Source organism: Mus musculus, chromosome 11 (assembly GCF_000001635.26).
Source record: "Mus musculus strain C57BL/6J chromosome 11, GRCm38.p6 C57BL/6J".
Classification (NCBI taxonomy): Eukaryota; Metazoa; Chordata; class Mammalia; order Rodentia; family Muridae; genus Mus; species Mus musculus.
The window spans coordinates 22,498,474-22,510,509 of NC_000077.6; the positions used below are offsets into that span (position 1 = coordinate 22,498,474).

The 12,036-nt window shown below is 41.6% G+C and overlaps 1 long non-coding RNA gene across 1 annotated transcript; it reads right to left on the bottom strand.

The window, feature by feature from the left end:
• Positions 1–260: 260 nt before the first annotated feature.
• On the bottom strand, positions 261–11,050 carry Gm46274. The gene is made up of 2 exons (XR_001780167.2): positions 9,339–11,050; positions 261–9,218 (listed from the first exon to the last, which is right to left on the bottom strand). It is a non-coding gene; the product is annotated as a predicted gene, 46274 (long non-coding RNA).
• Between the last annotated feature and the right edge of the window lie 986 nt (positions 11,051–12,036).

Consider the following 12,036-nt stretch of genomic DNA (forward strand, 5'->3'; position numbering starts at 1 on the left):
TGGCTGTGAGCATCCCCATCTGTATTGGTCAGGATATGAAAGTTCATAAGCAACATTAAGATTCACACCCTACCTAGAAAAATAAAAGACATACATATAAATTTTTTCCAAAGCAAAAAAACCAAATTCAATATAATGTTTATACTATCCAGAAAACATGTTTAGATTCACCAGCATTTACAGTAAATTATAATAAAGCAAGATTCTAATTTATGCTTACAAAATTTGCCAGAAAAATTAAAAATCAAAATATCCACTAATAATTGAGAAATAACGTTTAATTTGGAAAAATATTTATTATTTCAAAGCAAAAAGAAATAGAAAACAATACTGTAGTATGATCTTGATAGAGTACCCAAATAAATTATGTCAATTAAAATAAATCTGTAAAATAAGATTTAATAGTTATAAGATTTAATGTTATAAAATACTTGTGATTATAATTACATTTTTGCAAAAAATAAACTGTGAGAAAGAAAACAGCTTTGTAATGATTTTTAAATATCTAACAATGACAATACATTATTTTTATATCAAGTTGTTATGTAAATTCTATCTTGCTGGATTTAACATCTTATAGGATCCAAGGAAACAATGAGGTTTTCCTCTGTGAATTTGCTAAGTAAATGTAAATTTCTACAAGAATATATGATGAAAGTTTTAAATAGAACAAGGCAAGGGAGAACTTTATTTTTAAATGAGCCCCTCCCCCAGGATGGAACAATTCATTAGTGTACCTAGACATCAGCTTTTTCTCCACCTGTAATTCATAGATTTGCTGTATCACATTGAAAGGAGGTTTCTCAATCACACCCACAGCATTATATAATTTAACAAAATACTTTTCTGAAGCTCAGATACACTCTTCTGGGTGGATTAGCCTATTTTGATTATAAAGAAGAAGGACCCGTTCATCCCACCTTAAGTAATGGGCTTTCCGCGGGATTATGAAGCTCTGTCTGTGATTGCCGACTTGATACCTGCTTCTGCTTTGGCCTTAGCTGGCTTTCTTTGTTACTGACTGGACGGTCCTCCTACATAATCTTGCTCCAGATCACAAAAGCTGAACTTCCAAAAAGACTAGCCCAACTGCTTCTCTCTCCAGCCCTCACTGCGGGTGGGTATTCTTGCGTGGGATGAAACACTGAGTACAGTAGACACTAAGGCTGATGAGCAGACAGTGAGCTTAGAGTGACAGGATTTGTTCTAAGCATATACTCTGCCAAAGCATGGAAGGAGAAAAAAGATTTAAAAAAAAAATACATTCTTTAAGTTTAAGAGACATATTTAGTGCAGCAAAATGTTTAATTTTAAATATAACAGGAGTTCCAAAAATAAACAGAGAAACAGTGCATAAAGGAAGAAGCAGTATTTGAATTTGGGGATTTTTTCCAAAAACCCAAAATATATCAAAACACAAGATGTACAATGTAGATCAAAAGAATTGTATTAAAAACAAAAACAAACAAATACACACACACACACACACACACACTGGCAGAGGGCTGGAGAAATAGCTTAGTCAGTCAGTCAGTAAAGAGCCTGGCAAACAAGAAAAGGCAAGTTTAGTGCCAAGAACCCAAGGGGTTTTGTTTTTTGTTTTTTGTTTTAAAGTGTGGTGGCACTGCTGCAATCCCAGTGTTATGGAGACAGAGACAGGCAGGCCCCTGGAGCTCACTGGTCAGCCATCCTAGCCTACTTGTTAAGTTTCAGATAAAAGACTGTCTCAAAGAAAGACAGCACCTGGGGTTGTCCTCTTGCCTACATACACAGTAAAACTCATTGAAGACATCATAGCCAAACACTGAAACCTAAAGGCAGAGTAACATTTTCCAAATAGTCAGAAAGAGATTACCTCCAAAGAAACAAGGCCCACAGCTGACTATATCAGAGCTTATGTAAGCAACGCCATGGGCTATCTTCTTTAAATAAAAGGGAAATAAATGCCTGCAAACATAGAATTTCATGCCCTGTGATGTATTCTTCAAGAATGAAAAGTTGCATAAGCACATTCCAGCTAGTAAATAAATTATATATTTCAAGAGAATCTGACAGGGTTTTACAAGAAATACAAGGAATATACAATACTTAAAATAAGAAGGGAAAAAAGAGAGAAACTGAGTAACAGAGATGTAAAAGTTGGAAGAAGAAGGAAACATGTAGTAAATGGTTAAATATTTAAGTAATCGTTAAAGGTGTAGGTGCAGTAAATTGTCAGAGTAACTGAAAACATACTGATCTGCTGGGTACAAAACACATTGGAAGGAAGCAGAGAACTCTGATGTAAAAATGTGTTAGAGGGTTATTTGATCACACTGTGAACCCTGAAATTGTAAACTAGAAAAACTGTTTCCTGTGGTGTGGCTCAGTCCTAGCAGACATCTTTAACCTAAGAGTTTTCTGTAAACAAGAGATAAATAAACTCAACGATAAGTCAAGAGGCAGAGCAAGCATCCAGTGGATAGAGAGTGAACATGAGAAAGCCCAGGAAGTAGAAAGGAGGGTCTTTGAGTTGACGGGAATTTACGGCAGCTTGGAAAAGGACAAGGAGCTTTTTCCTTCCGGTGGCGGAGGAAGGTCAGCTGGTGTTCTCTGCCTCTCTGAGCCAGCAGCCTTTCACCACAGCATCTGGCTCCTGAGTCTTCATTTCTTCATTTGGTAAATCGAATGTTTGGGATTTTGTTTTAAAAACAACAAAGATGGAAAACTCAGTACTTGTATGTCTCTCTCTCTCTCTCCTCTCTCTCTCTCACACACACACACACACACACAGATTTAAGAAGGAATGGACTTACACATTGCTAGCAGCACTTATCTACAGACACTGTGCTCTTCTGTAATGTGGGACCGCAAGAATGCTAGACAAGCACTCTGCACTAAGCCATACTTCAAGCTCAAGAGATGAAGCAACATGTTTCACAATAATATAAAGGGCCTATTGACCCCACGGATGATAACCTTAGTCAGTACAGAGACCTTCATCTTTTCTAATTACTTTGGCTTGATGTCTATTTCATCAGGACCAGGGTCTTGAGCTGAAGAGATGGCTCAGCGTTTAAGAGCACTGACTGCTCTTCCAGAGGTCCTGAGTTCAATTCCCAGCAACCACATGGTGGTTCACAACCATCTGTAATGGAGCCGATGCCCTCTTCAGGTGTGTCTAAAGACAGCTACAGTGTACTCACATTAAATAAATAAATAAATAAATCTATATATCTACATATAGATATATATTGATTAGGAAGGGGCAATTCCAAATAACCTAATTATAAACAACTATCATAAATACTATTGATAGAAGAAATTGACCGATTCAAAATCAGGATGAAAGATTTGGTAGACCTCTGACCAATTGAACAAGTAGGCAAAAGTACTATACAAACATGTAGAATACAGTATATGTGTATATATACACACTCAGAATACAAGAGTCTGAACAACAGAATTAATAAATATGACTGAATTAAGCTTATATAGAAATTACATCTAATAACTAAAGCAAATATGTTATTTTCAAGAAAATGGGGACATTTTAAAAGGTGATTATATTTAAGCAAATTTCAACAAATGCCAAAGCAATGGAGTATTACAAGACACACTCTCTACATATAATGGAATTAAACTAGAAACCAAGCAACCAGAAACTTCTTAGCACACAGTAAATACACACAGTAAACAAATAATGAAAACATTGTAATGGGCCAGCATGATGGCTCAAACAATAAATACACTTGCTGAACTGGACAGCATGAGTTTAATCACACAGTGGAAAGAGATAACTAACCCCAAAAGTGGACCATGCACTATGGCATGCATTCACATACAGCAAGCATGCAGCTGCACGTGTGCGTGTTTGTACACACACACACATACAATATTAATATTTTTTGAGTTAAAAGTCTAAAAGCCAATTATCCATCTGAAAAGTCATATCCAAAGGGAAGAAAACAGGAAATTATACTCATGTTCAATAGAAAAAAGTTAGAAATCTACAAAAATTAGTTTTAAAAAACAAACATTGGTTCTAATGCAATTAAAGAATTCCTAACAACACTGGAGGAGGGTGGGCAGAACAAATAACTGCTATGAAGAAAGAAATTGAGAGAATGAGTTTAGATTCTTTCACCATTAAAGATATAATAAGGGAAAATTAAAAACCAATTACATGTCAACAACACAGGTTCCTAGACATACACAGCTCTACCAGAGTGGGAAAAAGGAAACGGAAATTTGAATAACCTTTCATCCACAAAAATAGTTGCCCACAGGAAAACTACAGATATAGATGAATTCCACAGCAAGTTCTTTTAAGTTCTTTCTAACAGGAAAATCACCAATCTTACACTAAATCATCTGGAATACAGAAAAAGGAGAACATTTCCAAAATTTCTATGAGATCAATACAAAAGTAATATAAAAGAATCACCAAAAAAGAAAATACAGCCTACTCTCTCTCATTAACAAAAACGTAGAAATCTTAAATGGAATATTAACCATCAAGTTCAGTAGTACTCTTTGATTTTTTTTTTAACATGAGTGGATAACTTAGCTTGCATGAATGTGTACCTGGAGCCTAGAAGATAGTTTCATATCCCTTGGAACTGGAGTTAAGTGGTGTTTTAGGGCCACTGTGTAGGTGCTAGGAATCAAACCTGGGTCTTTTAGAAACAGAGGCCATGCTCTTAATCACAACACTGCCTTTCTAGCCCCAGCAGCACTCTTTGTATCAGCACAAGCTGGAGAAAAAGGGGGAAAGACATAAATTATGAATTGTCACCATTTGTGATATAATAAAACTCATAGTGTAGTCAAATAGAAAAACCACAGTGAAAATGAGCAGGCCACTGTTAGACAATGTAACTCACTGTGTAATGGTGGCCAAAAGAACTAAACAGAACGCACACGTAATATAGGCCTTTATAGAGGAATAAACTCAGGCAAAAGTAATTTGCAGATGTGGAAATCAAGATAACAGTGACCTGAGGAAGAGGAGAGCGATAACTACAAAGAGGAAGCGTGAAAGTTCGGGTCCAGTTGCTTTCTGTTGCTGAAATAGCAACACATATCCTGCATATCAGATATTTACATTATGATTCATAACAGTAGCAAAATCATAGTTAGGAAGCAGCAATGAAAATAATGCTATGGTTGGGGATCACTACAACATGAGGAGCTGTTTAAAGGGTTGCAGCATTAGGAAGAACCTCTGTTGTAGTGTGCCCTGTCTTTGCTTGGGTGCTGATTACACACATGGCATATTGGTTTCTTTTCTGTTGCGTTGATAAAATAGTATGTGCAAATGCAACTTATGGAAGAGAGAGTTTGCTTTGGTTCACAGTTCCAGGGGAGCATCCTAATGGCAGAGGAGGCATGGTGGCAAAGCTACCAACCAGAAAACTGAGAGATCACATCTTTACCCTCAAGCAGGAAACAGAGAAGGACGTGGGAGTGGGGTGCGTCTACAAACTCTCAAAGCTCACCCTCGGTGACTTTCTTCCTGCTGCAAGGCTTTGACCCCACAGGTGCATAGCCTCCCCAAATAGTCTCAGCAAATGGACCTCAAGTGCTTGCATATGTGATTCTGTGTAGAACATTCTCATGCAGACCAGCAGAGGTGGCTCTCTTACTTAAATCTAGAGTTCTCTTAGGACTTGTGCATTCTTTTGTCTGAAAGTTACACTTCAACTCATTTAAAAACAAACAAAAATCTTAAAAAAAATAAAGGCACTCTGTGGGTTAGTTGATACAATGCTTTAAAAAATAAAGGCACTCTGTGGGTTAGTTGATACAATGCCTGACTTCATGCAGGAAGTCCAGGGTTTGGTTCCCAACACCACATAAAACTGGGCATGTTGGCACACACCTGTAATCCCAGCACTCAGGAGGGAGCAGGAGGATTAGAAGCACAAGGTCAAGCTCAGCTACAGAACATGTTTTCAACTAGGCTGCAGGAGAACCTGTCTCTAATTAACTAGTCAACTAAAGCCATTCTTGTTTGCATTGGTATTCTTCAGAACCATTTCATTACCCTCCGGAGGATAGAACTCAATTGTATAAATATGAAATGGTTAATATTTCAAATCACTGCACACAGAGGCTAGCTGTATAAGCCACACCCATTTTCTTTCTGGTGTCAGCTCTTTTAAACATATTTTTTGCTTGATTTTATTATTTATCTGCTTTGTTACATTATTAAAACATCTCTTTCTGGTTGTATTAATTTCCAATTTAAACTTCAAACTGAATCTCAAGTTATTTTGCCTCAGGCCCATCACCAGGGGCTGTAGAAGGGCTGTAGGAGTAGGGCCAGGAATGTGTCTCGCAGGCTTCTCTAGGGAGGATGCAGTTCCCTCCTCACAGGATGTGGGTGCTTCCCTAGAAAGCCTGTCTGAATGTCTCTGCCCTTTGTTCTGTACTGGCTCACTCATTGACAATGGTCCCCTGAGTACCATCTTACTGCCCAGGTCCTTGGGTGGAAGTGGAAACTTAAGGGTTCTTTGGAAAATCAATTGTGTCAGATAGTGTTTTGCTGGGGCAAACAGGTGAAGGTACATTTCACTGAAGCAGACACAGGTGAACGGCTAAGGCAGACTCAGAGCTAGCTGTACAATGCTGGGAGAAGCTTCCATGCTGGTCTGAATCCCTCCTGCTGATTTGTGCCAATTAGGCTGAGGCCTGACTGTTCCTGCTAGGTCATGCCATCCCAACACTACTAAACTGGACTGCTGGTATATCTATAAAGTGTTTGCAAGTGGTTCGAGCTACTGCTGCTGACCTGTGAACTAAACTACTGATTTCCTAACAGTACAGATGGAATTTGCTCCTAAGAACCATTTCTAAACAGGCCCACTCCCCTCAAATCCTTTCTTTCCCATTACCTCTGGTGGGTGGTGGGTTAGAAGGGAGGTTAAAGCATTTAAGAATTCTTATTAAAAGTAGGGTTTGGAAAAATTAAAGTTAGACATGTCTTATACCTTCTTCTATGAAAGGTCATCTCCAGAGCTCATCCCTTCCTAGATGAGGTTATGTGAGCTGGTCCTTGCCTCTCTCTACATGTTGGCACAATCTCTGTCACCACCCCTTCCTCCTTGCCCTATGGATTAATTACATTTCTCATCACTATGACCCAATTTCTTATAGAAACAGTTAAGTGTGGGAAGGCTTAGTTCCTCTATTCTCTGGGGGACAGTCTTGTCACACCAAGTAGGGCACAAAGATGGAAGCAGGTCAGTCCATCGCAGCTAGAGCATGAGGCAGTAACTCATTATATCTTGAGAGACCAGAAAAAAAGAGTGCAAATACAGTCCAAACAGATACCAGGACTGGAGAGATGGCTCAGTAGCTAAGAGCACTGGCTGCAACTCAGGTGGACCTAGGTTTGGTTCCTAGCATCTACATGGTAGCTTACAACCAAACATAGCTCCAATTCCAGCTGATCAGCACCCTCTTCTGGCCTGTAAGGGCAGCAGGCACATACAGTGTGTTCACATTCAGGCAAAACACCCATCTACATAAAATAAAAATAAATAAATCTTGTTTTAAAACTTTAAAAAAAATCCAAAGAAATATGACCATTAAGGCCCAAGGCCAGCATCCTCTTCTGCCAGCTAGGCTGACTCCATGACAGTTTAAGGGACTAGGCCTAAATCCCTGCTTCCAAGAAATGGGCAAGTCCAGGCAAATCCAGGCCAGGAAGTTGTCCTGTTCCTGTTCTGAGGCAAAGACAATGAGTCAACAGCAGTTTCCAGACTTCCTCAGCAAGAGTTTCCAGCCCCTCAGTCCCCATCAATGCTTCTAGAGTTAGAGGGAAGATTAAGAGGTCACCTACCACTCTCTGGAATTCCCCTAATGTGCTTTAAATTGGGCCTGAGAACTCACTTTAGAGTTTCTCCATCTTTGTAGATTGTCCACCCCAGCATTCTGAACTTCTAAAGAATAGAACAATTTTTGCATTGACATACTATTTGAGTCCAGGTTGTCATTCTTCAGTGAGTCATGAACCCTTACACCCAAAGCTTCCATAGTCCCCAGAGCAACCGCACCAGAAGAGGGTCAGGGTTCAAATACATGAGCCCACAGAGGACAGTTCCCATTCAAACCCCCAGCCCTCCATTGGTCCAGGGAGTAGGGGGCAGTCAGAGTCTCCAACTATAACAGAGAAGAGAGTACTAGGCATCCCTAAACATTATAAGCAAGATGAGGCCCCTCTCTAGACTCTAGAAGAAGTGCCTGTGACTTTTCTTAGCGTGATAATGGAGTAAAATGCAGGAGCAGAGTATCCTTATGAGTGTTTATTGCAGCTTGGGTGGATTGATGGGGGATGTCTGAGGCAGGGCTGAGGCAGGGTTGAGGCAGGGCTGAGGTAGGGCTAAGGCAGGGCTGTGGGAGGGCTGAGGCAGGGCTGTGAGAGGGTTGAGGCAGGGCTGTGGCATGGTTGAGGCAGGGCTGAGGCAGGGCTGTGGCAGGGCTGAGGCAGGGTTAAGACAGGGTTGGGGCAGGGCTGAGGCAGGGTTGTTGGAGGGCTGATGCAGGGCTGTAGCAGGGTTGAGGCAGGGTTGTGGAACAGCTGAGGTAGGACTGAGGCAGGGTTGAGGCAGGGTTGAGGCAGGGCTGAGGCAGGGTTGAGGCAGGGCTGAGGTAGGGCTAAGGCAGGGCTGTGGGAGGGCTGAGGCAGGGCTGTGAGAGGGTTGAGGCAGGGCTGTGGCATGGTTGAGGCAGGGCTGAGGCAGGGCTGTGGCAGGGCTGAGGCAGGGTTAAGACAGGGTTGGGGCAGGGCTGAGGCAGGGTTGTTGGAGGGCTGATGCAGGGCTGTAGCAGGGTTGAGGCAGGGTTGTGGAACAGCTGAGGCAGGACTGAGGCAGGGTTGTGGAAGGGCTGAGGCAGGGCTGAGGCAGGATTGTGGAAGGGCTGAGGCAGGGCTGAGGCGGGGTTGAGGCAGGGCTGTGGCAGGGCTGAGGCGGGGCTGAGGCAGGGCTGAAGCAGGACTGAGGCAGGACTGAGGCAGGGCTGTGGCAGGGTTGAGGCAGGGCTGAGGCAGGGCTGTGGCAGGGTTGAGGCAGGGCTGAGGCAGGGCAGTTTCCCTCCTGCATTAGCATTTCTTGGTGGAATGTTGGAGCTGTAGGTGGTAGAGTACTCACCACCACCTGGGGCATCCATGCTGACAGCCTATTTTACTCACAGCGTGTATTGAACTGGGGAAAAGAACAATTCTGTGCTACCTGAAAACAAAACACAGTGAGAAAGGAGATCACAATCTTCTGTTTTACAAAGCAAACATCTTAAAATCAAGAGAGCTGTGTTATTCAACAACGGAGATAAAATAAATAATTCAAACTTACCTGAATAAACTTGTCCATTTACAGCATTTCTTCTCTTACATCCTTGATGGATTGACGAGCAGAATGAAACAAACTGTAAGCATTGCAGAGGATGCCATTGAAGGCAAAGCAAAGTGTGAGGCAACTAAAGACAGAACCACAGCAAAAAACAAGCCTGAGGAGCAGGCATTAATGCATCTGTATTTAGTAGGAAAGCAGAATTTTATTACAACCAATAACAGGATACATTCAATAAAATGACTCTGCCTCGCCCAGATTCACATCTTTTATTTGACAGTTCTGAGATTTCCTTAAGCAGGGTGTTGCTTTCCTGATATTTTCCCTTATCTTGAAATTTCCCATATCCCACATAGTGTTGCACAGTGCAGCAGCTGTCTGACACGACAGGCGAGCAGTATACCGCTGACACAAACGTGCCACAGAGACACTCCACAGATCCAAATACACACACACACACACACACACACACACACACACACACACGCACAGAGAGAGACAGACAGACAAACAGACAGACAGAGACAGAGAGAGAACATTTTAAAGGGGATTATTTTTTCTAAGAAAAATACTCAATGAGGATGACTTTGAAAGCAAAATATTACCTGGTCTTGAAACATCACTTAATATAAGTCTAAATTTCCTCTAAGAGATCTTTCTTTCTCTGTCATTCATAGAGGAATGTGTTTACCTGTTCTAGCCGCCCCCCCCCACAGGTCGCCCATGGTCTGTCCATCCTTCCGAATGTTAATTAGCTTTCCCTTTCCGAAGGGGAGGAGTCTGGTGGAATTTTCCAAAAGGTCCTGAACTGATCTTTTCAACACTTTCAAGGTTATTTCTACATGGTGTTAACTTCTTATCTCTGTCGGCCTGCCCCAAGTACATTCCAATTAGCAGCACCTCTGGCCTTGAGCTTCATCATCCCCTCTATAAAAATCTTGGTTCCCTTAAGAGATGAAAAGTGATTCTTGTTTACATTTATTTTTTAATGGCAAGACTTCACGTGGCTTTAGTCATGGATTGTGTATTCAACAGAATGCATTTACCCAGGAGCTGGCTAAGTCTTTGAACTAGCTGTGGGGGAAGTGATCGGGCTTTTCCTTTCCTTTATTCTTATAGTTATCCATCTCTGACTCTACTCTAAGGCAAACACCTAAGACGAAAGACTTCAATGAGTGGTAGGTGAGAGACAGACACACTAACACACAATTATAGGACAGAGAGCCCAGTGCTGTGGCTAGAGCAGGTAGGAAATTGTCAAGAGCCTCCAAGTAGCCTTAGGGCGGTCCTGAAAGCCTTTTTTGAAGATGCTGGGGCTTGAGTTCCACCCTGATCTGAAGCAAAAGTTTGCCAGCTTCTCCTAGCCATCTCTGACTAGAATTTACAGAGGACTGTAGTCAGAGAAACTGTGTGGCTGGTCTTTTCTTCTTTGTGGGTTATTCTTTCTCCCACTCTTTATCTCTTCCCCTTCCATTTTACCCCCTTGTTGTGGATTGCCCTGGTGCTGTTTGTATTTTGATGATAAAAGAGAGATATCTGAATCTAATTTCTTTCTTGTTTCTTCTTTGAGCACGACTGCTAACAAACTGCATCCAACCCCCATGAACAACCAACCACCACCCACACTGCTTCTCAGGAACCTAGTATTTATATACCTGTACCAGTAAATTATTAATTCTCTCTAACCCCCCAGCAGGAGCACACAGTTCTTCTACACCCACCCAAATGTTTTGGATTAACAAATGAAGCACACACATACACACACACACACACACACAGAGGCAGGCAGCTTTATTTTTAATATGCCTTAAACAGCACAATGGCTGGGCATTTCCAAACCTTTCTGTGACTAGCATACTCTCCCCTCTGATATTCCTAAATTATTGTTTTCTGAAATCTGTATTTCATCTCTCCTATTCCCAGACCCAATTGGGGAAGTGGCCCTAGGGCTGCTTCCCTGACTCTTACATGGCTGGATGCTTTGTCTCCTGCTCCCTCAAGTCTGATTTCTCCCGGTTTCCTACCATGACGATTCTAAAAGCCCTTCTCTCTCCTGCTTCCTTGCCTGGGAAATCTAAAGTTCTGTCTCCCTGCCCAGTCATTGGCCGATGGCAACTTTATTTCCTAATCAGAGCCAAGTTGGGGCAGGGAGCCTCAGCACAGACATTTTGGGAGCTGAATCGACACAAATAGCAATGAACCCAATGCACAACACATACTCTGGAAACTCCCAGCATGTGAGGCCTGTGGCAGAGATGTCCCTGCTTTGCTATGACCTGCCTACCCAACATCGCCAGTAATGTATTTAGTAGATGCATTATGGCTATCTTGCATTCTCTAATAGTACAAACATTATTAGGATGACCTGAATCCACGTTACCAGGCTACAGGCACTCATAGTTAGCTCAGAATAGATTCTTTCTTACTCCCTTCAGAACAAGAACTATATTTTATGAAAAGAATTGTAAAATGTTACTGCTTGCCATGATCTTGACTTTTAAAATTGGATTTATTCATTTTACACGAATTTAGCCTGAAGTTTTGTTTGTACACCACTTGTGTGTTCGATGCCCTTGGAGATCAGAAAGAGATTTCTGATGGAGTTAGAGATGGTTGTGAGTCACCATGTGGGTAAAGGGAAATGAACTTGGGTCCTCTGCAAGATCAATGAGTGTTGGCAACCACTGAGATATCTCTAGGC